Source organism: Myxocyprinus asiaticus, chromosome 33, assembly GCF_019703515.2.
Source record: "Myxocyprinus asiaticus isolate MX2 ecotype Aquarium Trade chromosome 33, UBuf_Myxa_2, whole genome shotgun sequence".
NCBI lineage: Eukaryota > Metazoa > Chordata > Actinopteri > Cypriniformes > Catostomidae > Myxocyprinus > Myxocyprinus asiaticus.
This window is the reverse complement of record NC_059376.1, coordinates 15,441,255-15,468,203: the sequence shown is the minus strand read 5'-3', so window position 1 is coordinate 15,468,203 and position 26,949 is coordinate 15,441,255. Positions and strand designations below refer to the sequence as shown.

The 26,949-nt window shown below is 38.3% G+C and overlaps 1 protein-coding gene across 1 annotated transcript in view; it reads left to right on the top strand.

Annotated features, from left to right (window-relative positions):
• Positions 1–26,949, top strand: part of LOC127424528 (transmembrane protein 132C-like) — a 363,330-nt gene that overhangs the window by 170,624 nt on the left and 165,757 nt on the right. The window lies entirely within an intron of this gene.

The window sequence follows — 26,949 nt, the reverse complement described above, 5'->3', positions numbered from 1 at the left end:
GTCACAAGTTTACTTGAATTAGTCAGCAAGAATAATTTCTCCCTCAAACCACTGCATAATTAGAACTTAGTTTTATGTTGAAATTGTTGTTTAAATTATTTTTTAAACATTTCTAATCATAATGTTGTTTAGTTATGACTTGGAAATTATCAAATGCTCTACCACAGACCCAATTTCTGGATGAATATATCACATCAGAGACTATTTATTTATCAAAACAGTAAAATTTTATGTTAAATAATGTGCACTGCTTAATATTTATGAGCTAAGCCTTCACCATTTCATGAACAACACTTTTTAAAACAAAATTGCGCCCATGCATTAAGAAATCAGTATATGTCTCATTTGGAAACATTTGTTTGCCTTTGGGGATTGCAAAGCATTTAGGGAGGTCAAATCAGGCTATTATCATTCCAGTGGCATTCTTGCTACTATTCATTCAGTCATTATTATTCATAATGGTAATTTGGAAGGCTTGATTATAACTGGCCTTTCATTTTTTACTGTTGATAAAGTCAGAGTCATGACGCAGGAGTCATCACATCAGCATTAGTTTGAGAAATTAAAGGAAGAGCCTTTGAGAATGAAGAGAGTCATCTGACAAAGTTAATCTCATCATCCTAAAAGTGTGTAGCTGGGGATTCTGTAGTTCTTTTGTGATCATAAAATGAGGATCATGGTTAACCGAAACTCAATTAGTGGAGATTGCTAATTGAATTAATTGTGATGGGGATGTCTCAAGCTTATCTCTCTGTTGGTCTCACCACACCCCTCCGGTCATGTGATGGGTTCTCCTCTCCCTAATACATTATTTCCTACACACTCTCATGGCGAAATCGTAAGGATTCATACGACTTCTCTAAATTTGGCTAATTTGTATGATATTTTATGACTGCACTCGTATGATTTCGTATGACTTTCACTACAGCCAATGATGTCGCTGGACATCGTTTCCATCTAATACGTGACAATTACTTGCTTCTGTCACACACAACAGCTTCCTATCATGTTTACATACTCTAATGATCGGTTAGGTTTAGATAAGAGTATTGGGTAAGGGCATAATATTAATAAGCATGTCTTTAACACCTCGTGCGTGAAGCTCACACTTCCGCATTAAACATCCAGGCATTTGCACGTGATAATTGTACAAATTTATACGAACGAACTCATACGAAATCATACGAAATAGCCCACTCATAAAATATGTACGAATTTTCATGAGACTGGGTTGTTGTTTCTGTCTGGGAGCAGTTTGTCACTGAAGAGCTAGTAAATGGATGTTTTATTCAGTCTCATATGCAAACATTTTATTCAGTCATTTTAACAGCTTTGCAATAACTGGACTAATGTAAAACTATTAGGTGTTACAGTTAGTTCCATTTAATTGGTCAAGCAATATTCTTAAATTGTCAAGTCTGTTGACACAGGGGGGCACTGGCCCCAACTCCTGGTTTTTGTGAAAGTTTTCTGGCCTTCGAGAGTGACTAATTTAAATCCAGTGGACCAGAAGAAAGGAAGAGGGAACCTCATTTGCTTCACAGAAAGAATCTGAATGGCTAACAGTGGTCTGCTAATGCAATTGACATGAATGTTTGGGCGTAATAGCTTTTTCCTGGTGGGTGCAGAAATAGGAGTTTCGCATATTAACCTGTTTGAAATGGAAAACGGAATGTACTTTCATTTTCACCCTGGTAATGGAGTGAGATGAATGACTGAGGGGTTATGGTTTTGGGTGGTCTGAGTCTACTGGTCTGAGTCTTTCATTCACGTCCTTCTTTTCCTGCCAGTTGTTTCTGTTAATCACTTTTGTTTTCTCTCTTCAAAATCTACTGAGTATTCCCTCTTCTGTGTCTTTTTCATGTTTATGCTCTCTCTTTTTTTATTTTTTTATTATTGTTTTCAAACTTTGGGGTTTGAAATAAAGTTGCTGTTTGTGTGTGTGTTGCAATGCTGGGGAATAACAAGCTTAAAATAGAGATGCCACTAACTACAAATTACTAACGAGCTGCTTTTTCCAACAAGTAGATTGCAAAACTGCATTGCTTTTTATGTCACATTTAGGGCTGGGTATTGATACAGATTTCACAATTTGATTAGATTTAGATTTAGATTAGATTTCAATTCATATGGGTATATTTTAGGGCTGAAAAAAAAAAAAAAAACTTGATTCTGTTACAAATCACAATTCTTTAGCCAAACGATTTTAAAATCATTTCCCTGTATTTAATAAAAAAAAAAAAAAAAAAAAAAAAAAAAAAACATGTTTATCTTAATCTGACAATGATTAATAGATTCATATATTAACCTACATTACTGCAAAGTAGAGTTGGGGTACTCGAGTTCGGACTCGAGTCTGAGTCACGAGTCCAATTTTAATGGACTTGGACTTGTCACGGACTCTGTTCCATTTTTACTCGGACTTGACTTGGACTTGAGCCTTTGGGACTCGGGAACTGAGTCCATGGCATTTGATTTGTGATGCACTGAACAAAATAAATAAATAAAAATAACGAAACAGAAATAAATGGACACTCTGTCTCACCCCCTGATGCCGTAGACATAGCAAGAGCTTGTTTCACCGTGTTAAGCATACATGCCTGCAGAGTGGCACACTCAGTCAACCAATATGCTTGAATGTTACTACGGAGACGGCTGTATAAAATCGATAACCAAAGTGGCTGGCATGACGAACACATAAAGACAAATATGTAGCCAATGAACTAGAAACTACTAGGCAGTTTTGCATGGCACAGGACCTGACAACTGGTAAATTCGCACGCGCCGTTTGTGCAGCCAAGACAGTGCTCGCATTGTGGTTTCGTCATGGTTAAGAACTTCATTAAGTCAAGTCACCCACATCATGTCTCTCACAGTTTACTAAAACAACATATAAAAATAAAAATTCAGAAAAATATTATTAATATTGGGCTATTAAGTCTTTTTAGGTGTAATGTATCCACACATGTATGCATCTGTAGTCTCTTGTGGTCCACCAGTGTTGTCAACTTAAACTGGTTGGGGGGGGGGGGGGGTAATATTGCTAAAGCAGACTGCAACACTGAAAGTCAGATAAACAGCACTTATTTATTTTTTTCTATTTTAAAAGCATTGACGAGCTGCTTAAAATGTGTTCTTTTACAGTTTTTTCCACAATAAAATGCACAATGAAATATGAAGTTATTTTGGGCAGCGAAATGTTTTGTTTATAATTTAATTGTAGATTGGGTGACCAGATGTCCTGGTTTTTGGTAGGGTCACTGATTTTTTTCTTCTTAAATTAAATATCCTCATTTTCCTTCTTGCTATTGTCTCTGGTATCGTTTGCAGAGAAGAAAATAAATTTTATTGCATCACACGTTGATTTGACGATACATTCATTCTAGTCTTCAGCAAATCAGCTGAAATGTGTCTGGCTTCCATGGCAATGACGTCATGCGCTATATGTCATCCTGTCAGTCAGCGCAAATGCCCAAAATAATGCAAAAATGCATTTTCAACAACGAGCTGAAAGAAGCCGATCCATGTTTTAGCGCAACTTGTGAAAATGTAAGCGGGGTGTTTTCTGAATGTTCATTTTCCCCATGAGCATGGAGGTAAATCACACAAGTGTCACATTCACATTCACTTTTTACTTAGTACAAGCACTTAAAGGAATATTCAATACAAGTTAAGATCAATCGACAGCATTTGTGGCATTATGTTGATTACCACAAAAATACATTTTGACTCGACCCTCCTTTTCTTAAAAAAAAAAAAGCAAAAGTCGAGGTTACAGTGAGGCACTTAAAATGGAAGTGAATGGGGCCAATTTTTTAACGTTAAAATACTCAATGTTTCAGAAGTATAGCCACAAGACATAAAGGATATGTGTGTAAACATGATTTTAGTGTGATAAAATCACTTACAAACCTTTTCTTTGTAAAGTTATAGCCAATTTCACAACTTCTTTGCCATGACGATGTAATGTCAACAAACCCTAAAGCCCTAAAATAACTGTAAAAATGAAAAAAATTTAAACAACTTTACAGCTCAAATAATACATGAGTTTTAACAGATGAATTAATGCAAGTGTTTTTAATAAAATTATAAGCTTCACATTTCTTTGTTTAAACCCTTCAAAAATTGGCCACATTCACTTCCATTTTCCCCATTCACATCCATTGTAAGTGCCTCACTGTAACACAGATTTTTTGCTTTTTTTAAAGAAAAGGAGGGACAAGTCAAAATAAATATTTGTGATAATCAACATTATGCCACAAATGCTGCTGATTCCGCTTAACTTGTATTGAACCCAAAATATTCCTTTAAATGTTGAGATGTGGGGACTGTATTTTGAATTTTAAGTTCCAATGTTGTGAATTTTGTGTTAAAATGTGTACCTGACATGACAAGTCTACTCATAATTACACATGCAATATGAAATTATATGGATAGAATAAGCTACGTGGAATTTGTAAATGAAAAAAAGCTAAAATGTGGTTAAATAGTGAAATACAAAATATAAAATAAAATATCCATTTTCACAAACTATATATTGCAGAAGTTTGCATTCCCCTTTTGTTTTAGGCCTATATGTTTCCACACCCCTTTCAGAATGTGTGCAAATATAAGAGATAAAAGATTAAAACTGCTATTGTGTGACATTACTGAGCACAATTTATTTTATTTTTTTTCACAATTTCTCCCTTTGTGTTAAGAAAAAGAAAGAAAATCATATGGAGTTATAACAACACAGGGGTGAGTAAACAATAACTAAATTTTTATTTTTGGGTAAACTTATCCTTTTAGAACCAAGGGAACGTAAACTTTTGAACAGGATAATTTGTTTAAATCCAGTTACTATTTTTGTCTTGTGAAATACAGGTGCATCTCAATAAATTAGAATGTCGTGGAAAAGTTAATTTATTTCAGTAATTCAACTCAAATTATGAAACTCGTGTATTAAATAAATTCAATGCACACAGACTGAAGTAGTTTAAGTCTTTGGTTCTTTTAATTGTGATGATTTTGGCTCACATTTAACAAAAACCCACCAATTCACTATCTCAAAAAATTAGAATACATCATAAGACCAATAAAAAAAAACATTTTTAGTGAATTGTTGGCCGTCTGGAAAGTATGTTCATTTACTGTATATGTACTCAATACTTGGTAGGGGCTTCAGTTACTGCCTCAATTCGGCGTGGCATGGAGGTGATCAGTTTGTGGCACTGCTGTGGTGGTATGGAAGCCCAGGTTTCTTTGACAGTGGCCTTCAGCTCATCTGCATTTTTTGGTCTCTTGTTTCTCATTTTCCTCTTGACAATACCCCATAGATTCTCTATGGGGTTCAGGTCTGGTGAGTTTGCTGGCCAGTCGAGCACACCAACACCATGGTCATTTAACCAACTTTTGGTGCTTTTGGCAGTGTGGGCAGGTGCCAAATCCTGCTGGAAAATGAAATCAGCATCTTTAAAAAGCTGGTCAGCAGAAGGAAGCATGAAGTGCTCCAAAATTTCTTGGTAAATGGGTGCAGTGACTTTGGTTTTCAAAAAACACAATGGACCAACACCAGCAGATGACATTGCACCTCAAATCATCACAGACTGTGGAAACTTAACACTGGACTTCAAGCAACTTGGGCTATGAGCTTCTCCACCCTTCCTCCAGACTCTAGGACCTTGGTTTCCAAATGAAATACAAAACTTGCTCTCATCTGAAAAGAGGACTTTGGAACACTGGGCAACAGTCCAGTTCTTCTCCTCCTTAGCCCAGGTAAGACACCTCTGACGTTGTCTGTGGTTCAGGAGTGGCTTAACAAGAGGAATACGACAACTGTAGCCAAATTCCTTGACATGTCTGTGTGTGGTGGCTCTTGATGCCTTGACCCTAGCCTCAGTCCATTTCTTGTGAAGTTCACCCAAATTCTTGAATCGATTTTGCTTGACAATCATAAGGCTGCGGTTCTCTTGGTTGGTTGTGCATCTTTTTCTTCCACACTTTTTCCTTCCACTCAACATTCTGTTAACATGCTTGGATACAGCACTCTGTGAACAGCCAGCTTGTTTGGCAATGAATGTTTGTGGCTTACCCTCCTTGTGAAGGGTGTCAATGATTGTCTTCTGGACAACTGTCAGATCAGCAGTCTTCCCCATGATTGTGTAGCCTAGTGAACGAAACTGAGAGACCATTTTGAAGGCTCAGGAAACCTTTGCAGGTGTTTTGAGTTGATTAGCTGATGGCATGTCACCATATTCTAATTTTTTGAGATAGTGAATTGGTGGGTTTTTGTTAAATGTGAGCCAAAATCATCACAATTAAAAGAACCAAAGACTTAAACTACTTCAGTCTCTGTGCATTGAATTTATTTAATACACGAGTTTCACAATTTGAGTTGAATTACTGAAATAAATGAACTTTTCCATGACATTCTAATTTATTGAGATGCACCTGTACATTTTTATGATACCTTTTTTTTTTTTTTTTTTTTAAACGATAACACACGGACGCATCAGGGTTTTAGGTGCACAAGCAGTGCATAGAACTGCCCCACATTTTCCGTGAATTAACAAATATGTCCGTGTTAAATGGCCCTAATATTAGCAGAGGGTTTTACCAGTGTTTTCAGATTTAGTAATTGCAGTCAAATCGTGAGATGTAACTTCTCAGCGAGTGCTAATTACTACTGTGTTGGCTCATTATTTTCCTAAACAAGTCAGCAGATTTTGGACTCGGACTCGACTTGGACTTGATTGTTTAAAGACTCTGACTTGACTCGGACTCGACTAAGGTGGACTCGAACCCAACATTACTGCAGAGTTCCACACTAACAGGCTTTCTGTGTGAGAAGTTTTTTCTCTTTAATTCTTTGTTTAGTCCTTTAATGTACCGCTGCTGCAGCCATCAAGGGCCATTTGTTCACTGTTGGACATCAAAATCCTCTGCTGTGATCAATGTTCCTGTTATTATGCATAATCCAGACATTTATTTGAGAGGTGTTGTGGAAAGTATTTGTCAGAAGTCACCCTGCAGATTCTGTCTGACACTGCTTTAATAAATAGTTTAGCTGTAAAAAGGCTTATCAAACTGTTGGACACCATGAACTAGGTTACATGTTGCGCCCCACAATAATCTAACAGTTAGGGTTTTCATGCGCAGTGGTGGGTAATTTTGCAAATTTACCCGCCACTGCCGACAAGAAATGCTGCTAGACACAAAGACGTGTGCTTCAGGAAACACACCTGATTATATTTTGAAGAACAAATGAAAGAAATGCCGGCGATTAGCATGTCTGATTTGCTTATTTGTTCAGAAGTTCATTTGCGCTTTGGCGTCCGCGATCCTGTCTCGCGGAACACGTGAAAATGGTGAGTTCCTTTTTATTTCTCTGTCAGTCATCCGGGAGCAGTTTATAAAAATAGAGTTGTCTATGAGAATGCTGCATAGGCTCTCAGACTATCTCAGGATGCTTATGCAAATAACATGCAGTCCAGTTGTATGTTGCAAAATTATCATTATGATAATAGTAATAGCCTATGGTAATATATGTTATATTTTATATTCTAAAATAACCAAATTATTTTGAGAAGTTAAAATTATATATATTTATTTGTTGAATACAAATGGACATAATGTATCCTTACATAGCATCCTTTGCGCTAACTAGTCACCTAGCTCAACTGATGGTTTTAAATGGGTAGTTGGCACATTCCTACCTTTTACCTGCAAATTATTTATTACAGAGTGAAACAACTGTCATTTCAGACACTACTGTTCTTCAGTAGACATTTCTTTCCGAGAAAAACAAAGAAGTTTTATATCAAAATCGTAATATAGCAATACATATTGAATCGGCTAGGAAATATCATTGTAAAATCAAATCAGGAAGTCTGTGGCAATTCCCAGCCCTAGTATATTTCAGTTATAACCTGTTAATTTCCCCTTATGATTTGTAATTAGTAGCACCTAATAAACATGAAAAAAGAAAAAAAAAAAACATAAAGCAAATAGTTTTCCTAAACATTGATGTCCACATATGTGGACAGTGGGACTAAGTTGTGGAATTTTAAGTAATACCAAGCTATAAAAAGTCAGATTTTTTCAAACAAAATTAGAGACGCCACTCTTTACAACCAAACAGGTTTCAATCAAAAACTTAAAGGGGTTTCTTACCAGAGGCACTTTTGTTGGCGCTGCATCCGTAGTAACACTTCCTGGAAATCAACGTCATGCCGTTGTGCCATGTGACTCGGTGCACCAGAATTTTAATCCTTAAATGACAGTGTTGAGTCTTGTGAACAGTATTCAGTTGGTTTTAATTCATTTAAATTATGCACTGCATATAGTGAAGCAAAAATACAACATCTACACGTGGACACTGGGTCGCACAATGATAATGTCCCTTTTGCTTAAATATGAAAGAAATACTCTCTCAGCAAATGCTGTTAATTTTACAGGGGACCTTTGAACTTGGTACATTAAAGAAATATAAATTTTACGAATTATATTTTGTTAGTTTTTCATCATTTTGGTAACATTTTGGCTTTTTAAAAATGAACAAATCCATGTATTCAATCAATAAATATGATATTATACTTCATATATTATTTTTTGTTACATATTGTTTAATTGCATAATTTGGACTATTTCCAATTATTTGCATTAATTTGTTGAACATGAGCTAAAATCGGTACTGCCTCTTTAACAAATCCGGCATTTCTTTAAAGAGCATCTGTAAAGAATGTCTGTAAATGAGCGCATGCTAACGAGAGAGACTCAAATGGTTATATCTCATCTGTGCTATGCATGATTAGAAATAAATGTTTAATTTGTGTTGTTTTGACCAACAACTGACTATATAGAACAGAAAGGGTATTAAAAGAGACATTATTAAATGACAACTGGGTTGCATGGATCTCGTCTTTGGACACACGTTACAAGGAAAACAAATTTTACTCTCAACACACAGTGCTGTTTATCACTATGCTCTTGATTTAATTATCTATGTTATAATATATACATTTTTTCCTCTTCTTTTCTCCCTAATTCTGGCATGCCCAATTCCCAATGCGCTCTAGGTCCTCATGGTGGCGTAGTGACTCGAATCTCAGTTGCCTCTGCGTGTGAAACAATCAATCCGTGCATCTATCACGTGGCTTGTTGAGTGCGTTACCGCAGAGAACCACATTATAGAGACCACGAAGAGGTTAACCCAACGTGACTATACCCACCCTAGCAACCAGGCCAGTTGGTCGCTTAGGAAGCCTGACTGGAGTCATTCAGCACGCCCTGGATTCGAATTTGCGACTCCACGTGTGGTAGTCAGTGTCTTTACTTGCAGAGTTACCCAGGCCCCTTATTATTATATTTTTTTAGGGCTATCATTCGATTAGTATTTTTTTAGTTAATTATACGACATGCCGATTATTAACTGAATTAATCACAATGAGTCACATTATTTTCTGAGAAAGGATTTTTCCCTGATTTTCAGCATTATAAATGGTGCATTTGCAGGACAGTGTGTCAAGTTAAATGTACAGTAATTGAAACTTGGCAAATCTCATCTCGAGATGGATTCTGTTCACCCAGCTCAAGCGCTGCTTATGAGGTTTGTTGAGGCGTGCTGACTGCTCCCTGCTGACACGGCTCGTAAAAATACATGCACATAAAGCTTGAATTGCTTCTATGGTAGAGAAATATGTACTTTTATGAAGAGCCTTGTGTTTTCAGAAGTGCCTTGTTGGCAAACAGCAATTTCAAAGTAGCTCTCCAACACAGTTTGCACTGTAGTGTGCATGTGTTTGTGTATGTGAAGAGTCATTTCTTACTTCAAATACATTACTATCATCTCAGACTTAGCAAGACTGTTACTCAGATGTTACCTGGATGTTTCTTATACTGACTCCTCAAGAATATGCAATACACAGGAAACAAAATCTTATCTGACCTGAAGCTGTGATTGGCACACAAGTTACACTATTTGTGAACATAATGCCGTAGCACAGTATGGCCCTTAAAATATATATTATATGACATCACATCCTGATACAGATGCCAAAAGTGGGCCTTTTTATTTGTTTACTTCAATATCAGTTAGCACAAGACTGCATTTAGAGAAAATGCTGTTTGAGATTTGTTGGTGAGCTGGCCTTGGTCAAGAGTCTTTTTTCTTTCACCATACATCATTGCTGTTTGATTTCTCTGTTTCAGCCGAGGCTTCAGAAATTAGATGTACAGTGCATCCGGAAAGTATTCACAGCGCTTCACTTTTTCCACATTTTGTTATGTTACAGCCTTATTCCAAAATGGATTAAATTCATTATTTTCCTCAAAATTATACAAACAATACCCCATAATGTCTACGTGAAAGAAGTTTGTTTGAAATCCTTGCAAATTTATAAAAAATAAAAAATGAAAAAAATCACATGTACATACGTATTCACAGCCTTTGCCATGACACTCAAAATTGAGCTCAGGTACATCCTGTTTCCACTGATCATCCTTGAGATGTTTCTACAACTTGATTGGAGTCCATCTGTGGTAAATTCAGTTGATTGGACATGATTTGGAAAGGCACACACCTGTCTATATAAGGTCCCACAGTTAACAGTGCATGTCAGAGCATAAACCAAGCCATGAAGTCCAAGGAATTGTCTGTAGACCTCCGAGACAGGATTGTATCGAGGCACAGATCTGGGGAAGGGTACAGAAAAATTTCTGCAGCATTGAAGGTCCCAATGAGCACAGTGGCCTCCATCATCCGTAAATGGAAGAAGTTTGGAACCACTAGGACTCTTCCTAGAGCTGGCCGCCTGGCCAAACTGAGCGATCGGGGGAGAAGGGCCTTAGTCAGGGAGGTGACCAAGAACCCGATGGTCACTCTGACAGAGCTCCGGCATTTCTCTGTGGAGAATCTTCCAGAAAAACAACCATCTCTGCAGCACTCCACCAATCAGGCCTGTATGGTAGAGTGGCCAGACGGAAGCCATTCCTCAGTAAAAGGCACATGACAGCCCACCTGGAGTTTGCCAAAAGGCACCTGAAGGAATCTCAGACCATGAGAAACAATGATTTAACTCTTTGGCAGGAATGGCAAGCGTCATGTCTAGAGGAAACAAGGCACCGCTCATCACCTGGCCAATATCATCCCTACAGTGAAGCATGGTGGTGGCAGCATCATGCTGTGGGGATGTTTTTCAGTGGCAGGAACCGGGAGACTAGTCAGGATCGAGGGAAAGATGAATGCAGCAATATACAGATACATCCTTGATGAAAACCTGCTCCAGAGTGCTCTGGACCTCAGCCAAGATAACAAAGGAGTGGCTCCGGGACAACTCTGTGAATGTCCTTGAGTGTCCCAGCCAGAGCCCAGACTTGAACCCGATTGAACATCTCTGGAGAGATCTGAAAATGGCTGTGCACCGACACTCCCCATCCAACCTGATGGAGCTTGAGAGGTCCTGCAAAGAAGAATGGGAGAAACAGCCCAAAAATAGGTGTGCCAAGCTTGTAGCATCATACTCAAAAAGACTTAAGGCTATAATTGGTGCCAAAGGTGCTTCAACAAAGTATTGAGCAAAGGCTGTGAATACTTATGTACATGTGATTTTTTGTTTTTGTTTTATATTTTTAATAAATTTGCAAGGATTTCAAACAAACTTCTTTCACGTTGTCATTATGGGGTATTGTTTGCAGAATTTTGAGGAAAATAATGAATGTAATCCATTTTGTAATAAGGCTGTAACATAACAAAATGTGGAAAAAGTGAAGCGTTGTGAATACTTTCCAGATGCACTGTATGAATAGATGCTCACACACACATAGAGGCAGACATTCAAAGAGCAATGACTGTGAGCTTATGAGCTTGACTGCAGGCAATGCTGCACCATTTAACCCTCAGATCGCTGTGTTTTGACAATCTCCTGGATCAGAAATATATGAATTCAGGATTTTGTTTTACAGTCCAATGGTGTACCGACATTACAGGTGCTCACTTCTGACCCAGCAAGTCAAGAATTCTAAACTGACAGAAGTATCAGTTATAATACTGTCAAAATGCTTGTACTTTCTTCAGAACTGGTGAAGCAATTTCCATTTACTTTATAGCTCTTTTTTTATTTATTTTTATTAAATGCTCTTCGATTGCCTTTTTTAATATTCAAACAGGAAGGTGCTTTATGATTACCATACACCTAAAGTTGTAAAACTTTACACAAAATGTGTGTTTGAATGAATGAATGAATGGAACAATCAAAATCTTGATATTACTTTTGTGATTACAAGTTTAATGTATGATATACTGTACATGTACAGGATGTTCTTTTGGAATTAGTGCTGAAAATTATAACCTGGTGTTCATTATCCATGAACACTATACAAGTGTTTAATCAGATCTTTGTGGTCAGTGTAAACATTATGCAAGTATGTAACTGTAACAAATCCCTTAGTTCCAGGGAAGGAGGAAGTGGGAGATGGCGTAATGCGTTCCAGTGAAACAGTTCTTTATTTGTAGGTTAATCTGTTGCTTTTCAGCAACACACTCTGCACACAGGCACACACACACAGGCAGTTCACGCACGACTCTCTCCCCCGTCTGCCGCCATCTCCTTTCCTTTTATCTCCGCCACAGCTCATTGGAAACACAAACAGGTGATGGTACAGGTGTAAATCCTTAACCACTCAGCTTTCCCAGACCCCACCTCCACATACCCCCACCACCTGACTCAGGTCAGGGACCCATCCAGCCTGCTACCGACACCCCCCCACCCCCCATTCTGAGAGAGAAAAATCAGCCACAGCCATCTGCGCCCTGGCCTGTGGACCACCTCGAATTTAAAGGGCTGAAGTGCCAGATACCAATGAGTAATCCACACATTGATATCCTCTATTTTTTGTGTGTGTTCCAGTAACTGATAGGGGTGGGAACATACCATCACTCCTACCATCACACATCTCAATGTGGTGTTCTATGAGGTTCATACAACCAAGTTGAAAACATGTCAGAATACTCCTTTTGCAACCTGGCAACCTCATTGACTTGGGATGGTGAGAGGTGATCTCCACAGGGAACTGGTGGTTTGATGGGCAGTTTTTGATTCCACCTCCAGACCTAACACCAGACTTCCTCAACTCACTGTGTGACCTCAAAAGACCCTTGCCACTTGGTTAACAATTTAGAGCTTGATGTGGGTAATAACACGAGGACCTTATCTCCTTGTGAGAATTCCCATAGCTGAGTGCCCTTGTTATACAGCCAGGACTGCCGTTCCTGGGCCTGGAGCAAATTCTCCTCTGTTAGTTGCCCCAGTGTGTGGACTTTTGCTCTCAGGTCCAGAACATATTGAATTTTGTTCTTAATCTCTGAAGGTCCCTCCTCCTAATTTTCCCTCAGAACATCTAGGATGCCCCGAGGCTTGCGGCCAAAAAGTAATTCAAAGGGGAAAAACCCAGTGGAGGCTTGTGGGACCTCTTGTACTGCAAAAACAGGGTTCTAGCCATTTATCTCAATTTTGCGCGTCTTCGTGTACGTACTTCTGAACCATATTTTTAAGGGTCCGATTAAATTGCTCATCCAGGTAGTAAACACTGGTGCAGATCGATTTAATCCCCAGTAGTTCATAAAGTTCATGGAGTGTTCGTGACATAAACGTGGTGCCCTGATCAGTTAGGATCTCTTTCGGGATCCCAACTCAGGAGATAATTTTAAAAAGTGCCTCCTCAACACTGCTTGCTGAAGTGTTGTGCAGGGGCACTGTTTCAGGGTATCGCATTGCATAATCCACCAAGACTAATACAAAGCGATGCCCCCATGCCGTCCATTCTAATGGCCCAACGAGGTCCATGGCAATTCTTTCGAAGGGGACCTCGATCAATGGAAGAGGGCGAAATGGTGCTTTTGGAGTGGCCGGTGGCTTCACCAACTGACATTCGCGACATGCAGCACACCACCTGCATACATCCCCGTGAATTCCCGGCCAACAGAAATGGGCTATGAGACGTTTCAGTGTCTTATCTTGCCCTAAATGTCCCACCATCGGATTATAATGAATTTTCAGAATTAACAACTGTGTTGTATTTTCTTTTGTTTGAGCGTCCTGCATCACCCGATACAACTGGTCTTTAATAATTGAAAAGTAGAGGTAGAAGAGCACATTGCCGGACTCAAGCTGTTGACTACCAGTTACTCTCACTTGGTCAAAGGCGTGCCTGAGAGACTCATCTCCTGTCTGCTCCAGAGGGAAATCCCACATTGGAATTTTATGGAGGGCGGGCTGGGCGGAGCCCTCACTTTCCTCTGGGTTTCCATGACCTGGAGCTGACGTCGACAGCCCAGGCACCGCATCCCCAGCCAGCACTGCACAAATCCCACACCGAATTATACTACCGCAGGACCCATCCGCACACATTTCCCTCAATAATGACTGAAATGCTGGCCAATTCATACCCAAGATCAGCGGATGGGTGAGGCGGGGACTAACCGCTACCTCTATTCTATGTTTTTGTCCCTGGAATTGAACAAGAACAGGCACTAAAGGGTATTCGTGTATATCTCCATGCATACACCTCACCTTCACCTGGCATGCTGTACCCAAAGCCTCACCTTGAACCAAGCTTTGGTGAATCGAAGTCTGATTACAACCCGAATCCATCAAGGCTTGGAAAAAACCTCCTTGGATACTCACTGGTATGCGGTACATTCCCACTCGATCAGGAGTGGCTTGTGACACTTCAGGGATCCGGACCCACAGCCCCACATCCATCACCGGGCATTGATCCTGAATGTGTCCTTGTTACCCTCAGCACCAGCACACCAGCCCAGATTATTACTCCCACACTATGGACCTGGATTCATCAACCTCGCAGGAAATGGGAATAGGAAAAGGAGGAGTTGGGACAATAGAACTGCCCCGGGCCTGGGGTGCAGGCTTCGGGGCAATGAACCCCCGGCAGTGAGGGGTAGGGTCAGGCACAGTATGTGACGGGGAAGGGGAAGAGAGACAGAGTTGCAGAGAGAGAACTGGATTCACCGGCTCCCAGATATGCCGCCAAGTAGTCTTTGCTAGCTGGTCTGCCTCTTCCAATGATGTCAGATGGTGGCACTGGACACACTCCATTGTCCCTTTTGGTAGATGGTCTACGAACTGCTCCAGTACCACCAGGCTGACGATTCCATCGGCGCCGCGGTCCTCCACCACAGCTCAAACAGGTGTTAGCACAGGTGTAAATCATTAACTACTCAGCTTTCCCGGACATCACTCTCCACAGATTGGCACTCGATCACACCCCTGCCTCCACAGTAACACTCAGTCATAAACATTTTGAAATGTAATAGACAGGGCTGTCGATTTAGCTTATTAATTTAGTGTGATTAATTAGATAAAAATTAATGTGTTAAAAAAATCAATGCAAGTAATTGTGCCTCCTGACCCATACGTAAATTCCATAATAAATGTATGTATTTTCCTACCATCAGAGCAATTTTAGTTTGAAGTAAATGTAACCATGGTTTTATGAGCCAAGTCAGTAGGGGGCGTCATTGTGCCTCGACAAACCTCACAAGCGGCGCTGCCACAGAATAAGATCCAGGACAAGAGAAAAACCAAATGCTGGGATCTCAAGACGTGATTTTCATAGTTTCTACATTTAATGACACAGAATCCTAAAAACACGGTGTTCATGATGCTGAAAACCAGTGAGATGCCCCAAAAACGTCTGTCTGATTCAAATGTACATACACGACAATGTGATTAAAAATAGAGGAGAAGGAATGCAAGAACGCATCCTGTTAGAACAGGACAGATTGACTAAATACATTTCTAAATGGTTTGCTGTTGACTGTACAGTAGCTAATATTAATAATGCGATAAACTAGATTAGTCATGTAATTAATTTGATTAAAAGTTTTAATCAATTGACAGCCTTAATTATAAACCTATTAGCTCATTAGCTAACTTATTTGCTAAAGTTCATGAGTCATTCAGTTGCTGAATCAGGCCTTGTCCACAATAATATGTTTTCGTTTGAAAACGTATCTTTTTCTCTCTGTTTTGGCCTTCCGTCCACACTGAGAGAGCATTTTTGTCCGCAAAAACTGAGCTTTTTGAAAACGCACTCCAAAGTGGATAAATATGAAAATGCTGTTTTCGCATTGTAGTGTGGACTGTGAAAACGGATGCTTTCGAAAAACGAAAACGCATTTTTAGTCATGTGATGCAGTCATGTGACCCATTCAGTCCAAAACAAGATGGTGGACGACGTTGTATCGCAGTTGTTTTGGCTACTCTCCAGTTTGATTGCGTTGTTAAAGATTAATGTCAGTTTGTACATACATTAGCTTACATTTCTTCAAAGAAGACGGGATGTTTACTCACAGTTGTTGTTCAGCGGTGGAACGCAAGGACCGTTGAGAAAAAAAAAAGAAATAAAGAAATTTCCACTTCTCCAGTATCTGAATTAGTGTAAGACAAATAATTTAGCAGGTACAACCTTACCCTGAATAACAACACAGAGAAATGGGGCTTATAGGAAATTTCACTTATGTTTTTATTTAAGGATCAACTTTGTCTCAGATGTTTCTAATTCCATGTTGAAACAAAAAACATGACACACATTAAACAATTGTTGACATATAGTAAAAGTATACAGTAGATGTACAACCCCAATTGTGAAAAAGTATAGAAAATGTAATAAAAGGAGTGATTTGTAAATTCTATTCACCCTGTGCTATATTTAAAGCACTACAACAACAGAGCATTTTTTGTTTGTTTTTTGTTTTTTAAATATACACTCATTTTAAATCTGATGATTGTAACACACTCCAAAAAGTTGAGGAAGGGGCAATTTAAGACTAAAAACAATCTGAGGAGTAGGAAAAACAAGGTAATTTGAAAAGGAGATGCTTAACAGGTTTTTTTATATATATAAGAAGCCTCTAAAAAATCCTAGCTTTGAGAAAATGTTTCCCAAAGATGAATTGGAAGGAATTTGGGCATTTCACCCTTTACAGTGCACTTGTTAAAAGATTTAAGGAACCTGCTCAATTCTCGGAGCACAAAGGGCAATGCCAGTAACCACTTCTGAATGTGCATGATCTCCGATCCCTCAGACGTTACTGTCTGTCATACGTATAAAATGGATATCATGACATGGGTTTAGGAATACTTCTGTAAACCTTTGTCAGTCCACATCATACACCACTGCATCCACAGATGCAAGTTAAAGGGAAAGTTCACCCCAAAATTAAAATTCAGTCACTGTTTACACATCCCTTTGTCATTATAACCCACACAAAAAAACTGTGCTCAGTGATGTATTATTCAGAAGTCTAATAAATTATTGCATGAGACTCATGTCTTGTTCTGAAAGCATACAATGAGGATTGGTGAGAAACAACGTACTGAAATCTAATGTATTATTTAGTGAAACTGTTAACTGACCATTGCTCTCATGTGCATGGTCATGAGATTGCACAAGAGCAACAGTTACTCTAGCCCAAGAATCTTTTCGCTGAGGTATCGCTCTCTTCAGTTGGAGGTCTGTCACAAATACTCGGACGGCAGAGGCGGACTGGCCATCAGGAGAACCAGGACTTTTCCCGGTGGGCCAGCCACGAAGCGGGGCCGCGTTATGCAGAAGTGGGCCGCGATAAGCTGAAGGGGCAGCGAACTGCAGAAGGGTACAGGGAAACACATTGCTGTCAAATCATTCACACCCCCACCCCCGAGTCAACAACTTGACATCATACCCATAACCCCCCTGGGGTTAATACTCCGTTTCAAACAAATGAGGCTTGGCATAGAAGTGCATCTATTCTCTGACTACAAACTCATCAAACATATTTAGTAAGTTTGGTTCTCTGGTTTGTGTGCAGCTGTGTTGTGTTGTTTCTATCGCTGTGGCAGATCTGTTTTTAGATAAACAAAAATCGTTGTCATTTGAATGCCCTATTTCTCTCATGCAGTCTCATGTATGCACAGAGGAGAGCAACGGTCAGTCAGTTTCTCTAAATAATACTTTAGATTTTGGTTTGTTTCTTACCAAACCTCATCGTATGCTTCTAGAACAAAACATTAGTCTCATGGGATAATTAATTAGACTTATGAATTATACTTTTGCATCCTTTTGAAGCTTGAAGATATGGTCACCATAAACTGGCATTGTATGACATCACTGAGCACAATTATTTTATTTTTTTTTCACAATTTCTCCCTTTTTGTTAAGAAAAAGAAAGAAAGCCAAATGGGGTTATAACAACACAGGGGTGAGTAAACAATGACTGAATTTTCATTTTGGGGTGAAATATCCCTTTAAGGTTTTACTATGCAAAACAGAAGCCATACATCATCACTGTCCAGAAGCACCACCGACTTCTCTGGGCCCGGTCTCATTTAAATGGAAATAGAACAATGTAATGATGTTTAGTGGTCTTACGAGTCCACATTTCAAATGTTTTTTTGGAAAAAGCAGCTGTTATGTTCAAGACTAGCATTACTAAAAGTTTATGTATCATGAAAAGTGTTTCAATTGTAAGGAGTGGACAGAATTATTGTTGTGATGGGAATTCACATGTGACAAAGGAAAGGAGAGGAGGCAGAAAGACATATGTGCTTTTCAGAGTGTTTACCCCTATCTGTCGCCACAGCTTAGTGGAGACTTGTGCATGTTGACAGGAATGTTGTGGTAGAAATTATAAGACCTTCTTACGCACACAGGTGCACACATGTCTCATAGAAATGGACAGTCTTTCCTTTGTGATTGCAAAACTAACCGGTCCTGTATATACTGATTCTGTCAGAGCTATAAAAACTGGATGACCAGCATGGTGACATCAGTTGGAAAATCAAGTGTTATTTGTTATGAAAGTGTTATAAATAAGACAGCTGTAAATATAGTGTTAAAAATTAAGGCAACGTGTATTTGGATACTTTAAAGTTGTTAGGCTAAGTTGAACAGGTCCATTGTTAATGTGATGAACCATTCATGTGGTTACTATATGACTATATGGCTATAACTTAAAAAGAACTGACTTCATACATCCTTGAAAACGGCCTTGGGACCAGTTGATTAAAAGTAAAAATTATAAAAATGAAAAGAAAGTTGTTCTAAGAAAAGGTCTAACATCATTTTTTTCAGAATTCAATTGATTTGGTATTTTGTAGAGTTGGGGTACTTGAGTTCGGACTCGAGTCCGAGTCACGAGTCCAATTTTAATGGACTTGGACTTGTCACGGACTCGAATGCATTTTTCCTCGGACTTGACTCGGAGTCGAGCCTTTAGGACTCGAGATTTTTTTCCGAGTCCAGACGAGTCCTTTATTTGTGATGCAATGACAAACAAGCAAGCAAACAAATAACGTAACATAGGGTGACCATACATCCTCTTTTTTCCGGACATGTCCTCTTTTTCAGACCTGAAAAAAGCTTTCGGCCGAGATTTCAAAATTTCCTCTAAATGTTCGGGATTTGGCTTTGTCTTCATAATGATGTGCTCTCTACAGTTAGTACTATCATACATTCTGTGTATTTGATACTGCACATCAGTTTTCACGCATATATGTCCTTACGTGTGATTATTCTGGCTGAGAGCGGCAGCGTGCACTCTTTCAAAGTACTTTTTTAACTCTCTTACCCACGCGCCTGTGCTGTATGTGTGTGCAGGAAAGAGATCGCCACACGTGCTCTGCCACTCTCATCCAGAAACATTAATAACGGAAGTACACTTTAAAAAGTTACTACGCAAAGCCATTTCTAACTGAAATTGTAGACTATATCGAGACTAAATCAAATATGCTAGGGATCAGGGATATTTAATCTAATATAACAGATGAAATAGACTATGGAAATTGTACAGCTTTGTAGTACAACCTCTATGTGATACCTGTAAAGCTGGCACTTGCATTTCAATGGCAACAAAGTCAGAAAATACAGTGAAGGACACAAGTGAGGGGAGAAGTCTCTGTTCACCTATCTAAATTAAAATTTGAAATAATAATTCTGGTTGTAATGAATAACACAGCTTTCACTTTCTTTAGTCTATGTTTGAGTGGAGGGGAGAAATCAAAAACGAATTGAAAAAATTAACAGAACACAGTAAGAAGTGTGTTGAAGGACAGTTTTGCCTTCATACACTTAAAGCATATGCTTTCACTCTGAAACCAATTTAAAGTTTGTTCAGCAGGATACTAATCATAACATGTGAATATTAAATGCAACAGAGGTGTTTTTGTTGCATTTATATTGACAAATTGTTTTTCTTAGTTGTAAAGGTTAAAATAAGCTTAAAATGTTGATGTTGAGTTTACGGTTACAATTTAAATTCAGATTCTTGAACAGATTCATTCGGACTCGGACTCGACTCGGACTCTGCTTGTTATGGACTAGGTCTCGAGTCTGACTCGGCCCCTTTTGGACTTGGACTCCACTCGGACTCGATTTTTTTAAACACTCAGACTTGACTCTGACTCGACTATGGTGGACTCGAACCCAACTCTAGTATTTTGTTATGTATGCAATGACGGCTTGAGTGTCCAAAATGTGTTTGTGACCAATGTATGTAAATTGTCTCACCCTGCACTAAGACACTTGATAGGAACTCAAAGTCTCTTAAGTACTCTTAAAATACCAGTTTTCTTCTGCCTGTCTGTCAAATGCAATTACCTGTTCCCTTTCTCAGAAGAAATCACTGAACCCTTCTCTAGACAATGAAAGCAGATGAAATGAATTGAGATGAATTCTTAATGCTCACTGTATGACGATCCCTTGAGCTCTCACTCATTCTCTGTTTAAGCAGAAAGAGTGATTTAATTAGCAAACAGTTATATGCAGAAGCATGCTTCTCACTTCACTATGAGTCAAACACTTGAATTAACTATAAGTTTAGACTTTGCAGTCTCAGGTCTAAAACTTTGTCCTCAAGTTTGATAATAGCAAATCTTTGTAGAACTTAATACAAAGATCTAAGGGTCTATAACGTGACACTTATTTTTTTGGTCCTGATTCATTCAATTATTCAAAGATTAAAAATGCAATTCAAACAAAACAATTAACTGAATACACTTCAACTATGATGAACATGTTTTTAAGTCATTTTGATCACATTTCATTTTTGTTTTCTGGGGTTAAGATTAGAGTTAAAATAAAACAATTTCTAAGTGGAACCCTCAGGATACAGTTTAAAAGTCATTTAAAGCTGAAATTGCTTAAAATCTTTAATTATTATTTCTTTAAAAAATAAGCAGTAAAACGATTTTGTTTTAAAATATTACTAACATTTGAAAAACTTTTCTTTAGCAAATCAAAGTCAGTTTGGTGTAAGCCACATGCAGGTAGCCATTCTGTTGTCCTATTTCATCATATCACTGAAGCACAATGGCTTTGTAATGCTTTTTCATGTTGACTTTAAAGGTATGGTTCACCCAAAAATCAATCATTTCCTCATACTTACATTTTTATAGCCTGCCTTTCTTCCATTGAACACAAAACAAGATGTTAGGCAAAATGTTAGACATTCTATCTTCAGTAGAACTCATTCACAGTTCACTTTCATTGCATGGTATAAAGATGCAATAAACACGAATGGTGACTGAGTTCCACTGAAGATAGAAAGTCATACAGTATTGTAACCACATGAGGGTAAGTGATGACAACATTTTAATTTGTTTTGGGTGAACCTGAAATGCTTGTGCCAGGTTGTCTGACCAGGTTGTGAGCACTACTCCCCAGGAAAACAAAGAAATTCCCAGAAAATCGACATATGAGCTCTCTCATAAAGTTTGCATCTATACCTGAGACACCACACCCAACTGAGGAGAATTGCAAATTCGCTCCTCGTTATTATTCCACATCTTCTCCTGTCTCCCCCTCTCCTCCTTTTCCTCTCAGGACAGAAATACCTCAAACCCACCTAAGCTCTGATAGCATATCTGATGTAGACAAAGAATGTGACTATGCATGTTTGATATCATTCAAAAGGCCTCAGTGCGACTGGTACAACGGGCTCATCCTCACAGCAGTAGACTTGGTCATAACAAAGATTTGGGGATTTAGAGAAAAGACGTCTCTGCTGTAGGGGTGTGTCTTCTTGGGGTTTTAAATGCAAATTATCACCAGTGCTCAGGAAATTGTGACCTCCTGACTCACTGTATTCAAGTAAATTGGTCATTTCAATTATTTAGGATTCCCCTGAACTTATTTCCATTAAGAAGAGTCTGGTGTTACAGCAATCATATGACCAGGATAAGAGCATTACTGAGGCCCATGAATGAGAGCAGTAGGTGCATCATTTGGGACCGTCAGTACTACACCAAAAACATCTCCACAAAATAAATTGCCCACTATAAGCAAAAAGGGAAGCAGAAATTCCTGGTCCTTGCTGTGTCTCTGTTGAGGTTAGCCCAGGTTAGAGTAGTCTATCTCCAATCAGACACTTGTGTCAATTTCAGACAAATGACTGAACAGATATTTATGAAGTATGGTTGAAAGCAGTGTAAAATTTACAAAGTGTCTCACCCAGAGGTTTCAGGGGCCTGTTTGATAATCATTTGTGAAATGGATAGTTTCAAAGAGTGGGTTGTTGCTGAATTATTCATTATTCAGTGATGGAGAAGCAGAATATTATAGCATAGTGTGTCTAGAAAATATTCAGGTGTGGATGACCTGTCAAGAGCCTGTTGCCATTTTAAGCCAGAGTGAAGCTCTTTGAATTTTTACCTTTTCATTTTCAAAATAATATTTTGACATTGACAGTTGTACTCCCAAATGTGTATTTTAAATATTTTAGATTGTGTGTAGGACAGTGGCTCTGGTGATTATCACAAGCTGTTTTAATTGATAAACTGTATAACATCAGGCATGAAGTGAAACATTTGCATATTTGTTTAACATTCCAGAAGTACTAGATGATCATCTTGTGTTTGAGTGATCTACAGGGTGGCCCCCAAAAAAAAAAAAAAAAAAAAAAAAAAAAGCAGGGCCACCTATGGTTGGCTGAGGTATCGCTCTCTTCAGTTAGAGGTCTGTCACAAATACTTGGACAGCAGAGGCGGACTGGCCATTAGAGGGAACCGGGACATTTCATGGTGGGCCGACCACTTAGCGGGGCCGCAGTATGCTCAGATCTTAAATGTGTTTGCACGATTTTTGCCATACTTCCCATACTTTTTATAAACAAAATGACACAGACATCATTGTGAGCAACAACTTGCTACTGTTATGCCAAAGGAGGACTGAACCCAAAAGCATAACAGACAAAAGGGAGTAAATTCAAGAAAACAGTTTATTACCACAAAAAAGGTGAGGTAATTGGCAGAGCGGCAGGCTGGTTGAGGATCAAGGCAGAAGAATACAAGATGGGAACAGGCAGGCAGGAAGAGTGATGGACTTGGGGCAGAGAAGAAAGAAGATAAGTAACTGGTTAACCCTGAGAACAAAGAACTCGACAAACTAAGTTCAGCCTTGACACTCATACCATAGAACTAGACTGAACAATCTGGTGATAAGTGTGTGAAAACTCCGGGTTTATGTAGACAGGCTGGTGATGGAATGATGGGATGCAGGTGTGAGGTTAATCAGTGGAATGGGCTGCCACACCACAGGAACAGACCAACACAAAAACAGGGGGAGACAGACAAACAGAAAAACACAAAAGGGGAGCTTCCTGACAGTAACAAATAAATAAGTAAATTCACACAGGTGCCTTGACAGAGTAACCACAGGTGTAGTTCATCACATCAGCTACTCTTTGTAAATATTCCACTGATGTTTGACAACCAGAAAGTGTCCAAATAATTGTTATCTCTTTTTTAAACCATAATTTGAAACCTAATAAACTACTATGTGGTAAATGTTTGCTTGGAAAATGTGTCTGTGTTGTATTTCCTTAAAATGAATGCCACTTATGTTGATATTTTGTCATGTAATGTAAATTCATTTATACATATTTAAGTGGGACTTAAGCATATGGATACTTTTTGGGGCCAGTGTATATTGTGTGAATTTCATATTGGTAAAATAATAAATGAAGTGATAAGTATGTATGTTTTACAAACAAGCTGTCTGTCCTGCATTTGAGTGGAGTGGTAGAGAGCGAAAGACAGTGAAACAGATTGACTTAACAAGATATTAATTTGTAGAGCAGACTGTGGAGTCATGCCCTGGGAACTCAGAAACAGAAAGCAGGAACACACACACACACACACACAGACACTTACATACAGTATATTCAATTCCACACAACTCCACTTTAAAAGTACACTAGCAATTCTAAGCAAATCTGAAGAATTATATTCCCCAATGAAAATGCAAAAGCACGGAAACATCTGCCCTCAGCAAAATGTAAAACAACACAGGCACTTTGCCATAGAAAAAACACTGATGACAACTACAAAGCACAATCTTACCCAGTTTAACATACTCAGTCACCCCTCATTGCATTTCTATTGGCTTTCACAGATGTCACCACTGTTACTGAGCATTTGCCAAGCAACTGTCTCTCTGTCTTGCCTTACGGGAGACAACAGGGGAGCTCAAGCTGTTGTAATGTGTCTGGGGAGATGTTGTTATGAGTTTCCTAGACTTAAAAGGGCTGTAATGCTGAATTAGTTTAATAGAATGGTTTGGTTGCGTAAGTGGTGGAATCAACTGGATGTAATTTTGTGAGAAGACTTCGCATTTTGTTTGGATTTTATTTTTATTGTTTTTACTTGAAAGGCTTGAACCACCTTACATTTACCCTATGTGTCCACTGATGAGGAAGAAATCTGCTTAGTACCGCCAAAAATGCCAGAGGGCTATTGCTATGGTAGTGTGTCCAGACATGTATTTCAAGGTCAAGTCTCAAGTCTCAAGTCATAGATTTGTTTTTTTGTTTTTGTCTCGTGTCCAAGTCAAGTCTTAAATCTATTAACTCTTTTCTATATGCTGCAGGTTATTTGTATAAATCCTGTTGCAGGACAATCACTTTTATATAGTTTTTAAAAAATCATTATTTCTAGAGATTTCCTAGAAAAACTGAGCAAATGACAACACATTTTCACAGGCAAAAGCAACAGCGAGTGCAGAGGCACTCTTGTATCTAAACAGTGTCGCAATATTAAGAGAAAATTATGGAGTGACTTTTGCACAGTTAACAGTTGCTCCACTTTTGGGTGTGGTATTTTAAAGCAAAAACCTGCATCTTATTCACTAGTATTTGTCCTTTTTGAAGCTTGACAGCTCTTGCTCATTATAAACGGTTATTCTATGGAACTGAGCTTCTTAAAGTATACATTTTGATGTGCCAAGGAAAAGTAACAGCAAATGGGTTTTGAAATTGAGTAAAAGTAATTTTTCCATTTTTAGGTGAACTTCTCTTTGAACCGGCGGATAATTTTTTGAGCACAGACCTGACAAGGACATACTCAAAATAAAATTGTCTCTTTTCTTAGGAGATGCTGTACAAAACTCAAAAAGTTAATTAAATACAGAAAGAAATTATTTAGAAATCTTAAATTGATTTTAAATTATTACCTAAAATATTTGCATTAAGAATATATGATCTAAAAGCACAATAGAAGTCACAAGTCAGGGGTCTTGCCATGTTCTAGTTCTAATTTGAGGATGATAATGCTCTACTTTGTATAGATAATTTTCTTAGACAATGTCACATGAATTTTCTAAAAAGCTACTTCAAAAGCTTTCCAGATTACCACATTCATTCAATTCCTTTACAATATACACACTCTTTGTCTTAAGCCTGATACAATGACAACTGCTCCATTAATGTTTTCACATTCACAATTATGAATGGCATGCAAATCACATACTGTACATGACATATTTTCAATTCAAAAAGAATTTCACCAAACGATGAATAATATGCACCCTTGGAAATTACTTTGGTCGGTACAACATTTCAATCATACAACAGTGGGCACATATTGCATCTTTATTTAGGTCTTACATGACACTAACACTCAACTGCTTGCTGATGCGTGCCGCTGGAATAATGTCTTGCCTTCATCGATTTTATTTATCTCAAATGACATTGATGAGTGGTGTTAGACTACTGAGCACAATAAAATTTTAACTTTTTTAAACCATGATGTTATTCCTGAAACAACTTAATGACAATTACACTACAGTGCATAATGGACTGGGGTCTGGCCATATCTGATTATTGGGGGGACTTGTCCCCTTAAATGTATATTGTGGTTACGGCCCTGCATTAACATAAACATTTCAAGTAGTGGAAAGTGTATATGATGTTGTATCTTAGTTAATGTTACACTTGACAAGCTCCAGACGTGCACAATTAACAGAGACAACAAATGGAGTCAAGACAATGCCCATCCGATCTGAAATCACACTGTGCGCATTTCCATTCATTACACTTTAGAAATATTGGCTGCACAGATTCATAAATAATAACTGATAAATAATTTTGGATATGTTTATTTAAAATGTCGCTTTATCCTTGTGATTCTTGGTTAATCAGTCAAATGATTTAAAAAAAAAAAAAAAAAATGTATATTATTCGTATGAAAACATAATTTATTTTGAAGTCATTATTCGTGCCTTTCCGAATAGGATATTTGGCTTTGGGCACATCCCTACTGTAGAATTAACTTAACTATTTAATGGACTCAAATTTAGGTCATGCAATAGCACAACTCAAATTAAGATTATAACTGTTTCTAGCTCAGTCATAAAATAAAGTTCATTCTCAACAGAAATTCATAGACACCTGTACTTCAGCTGCACATACACAAGGAGAACTGAGATAGTGTTAACAGTGTCCAACTTGATCACAGGTGACACATAACCCTAATGGTGACATCATAAGTAACAACTATTTGCAACAAAACAACATAAACAATACAACAAAAGAGCTAAAACAGCTATGATTTCTTAATTACAACTACTTAAATTCCCCCGTATTTTTTCTTTGACTAAGGAAACATGAATAATTCCAGTACAAGGCATTTTGGATAT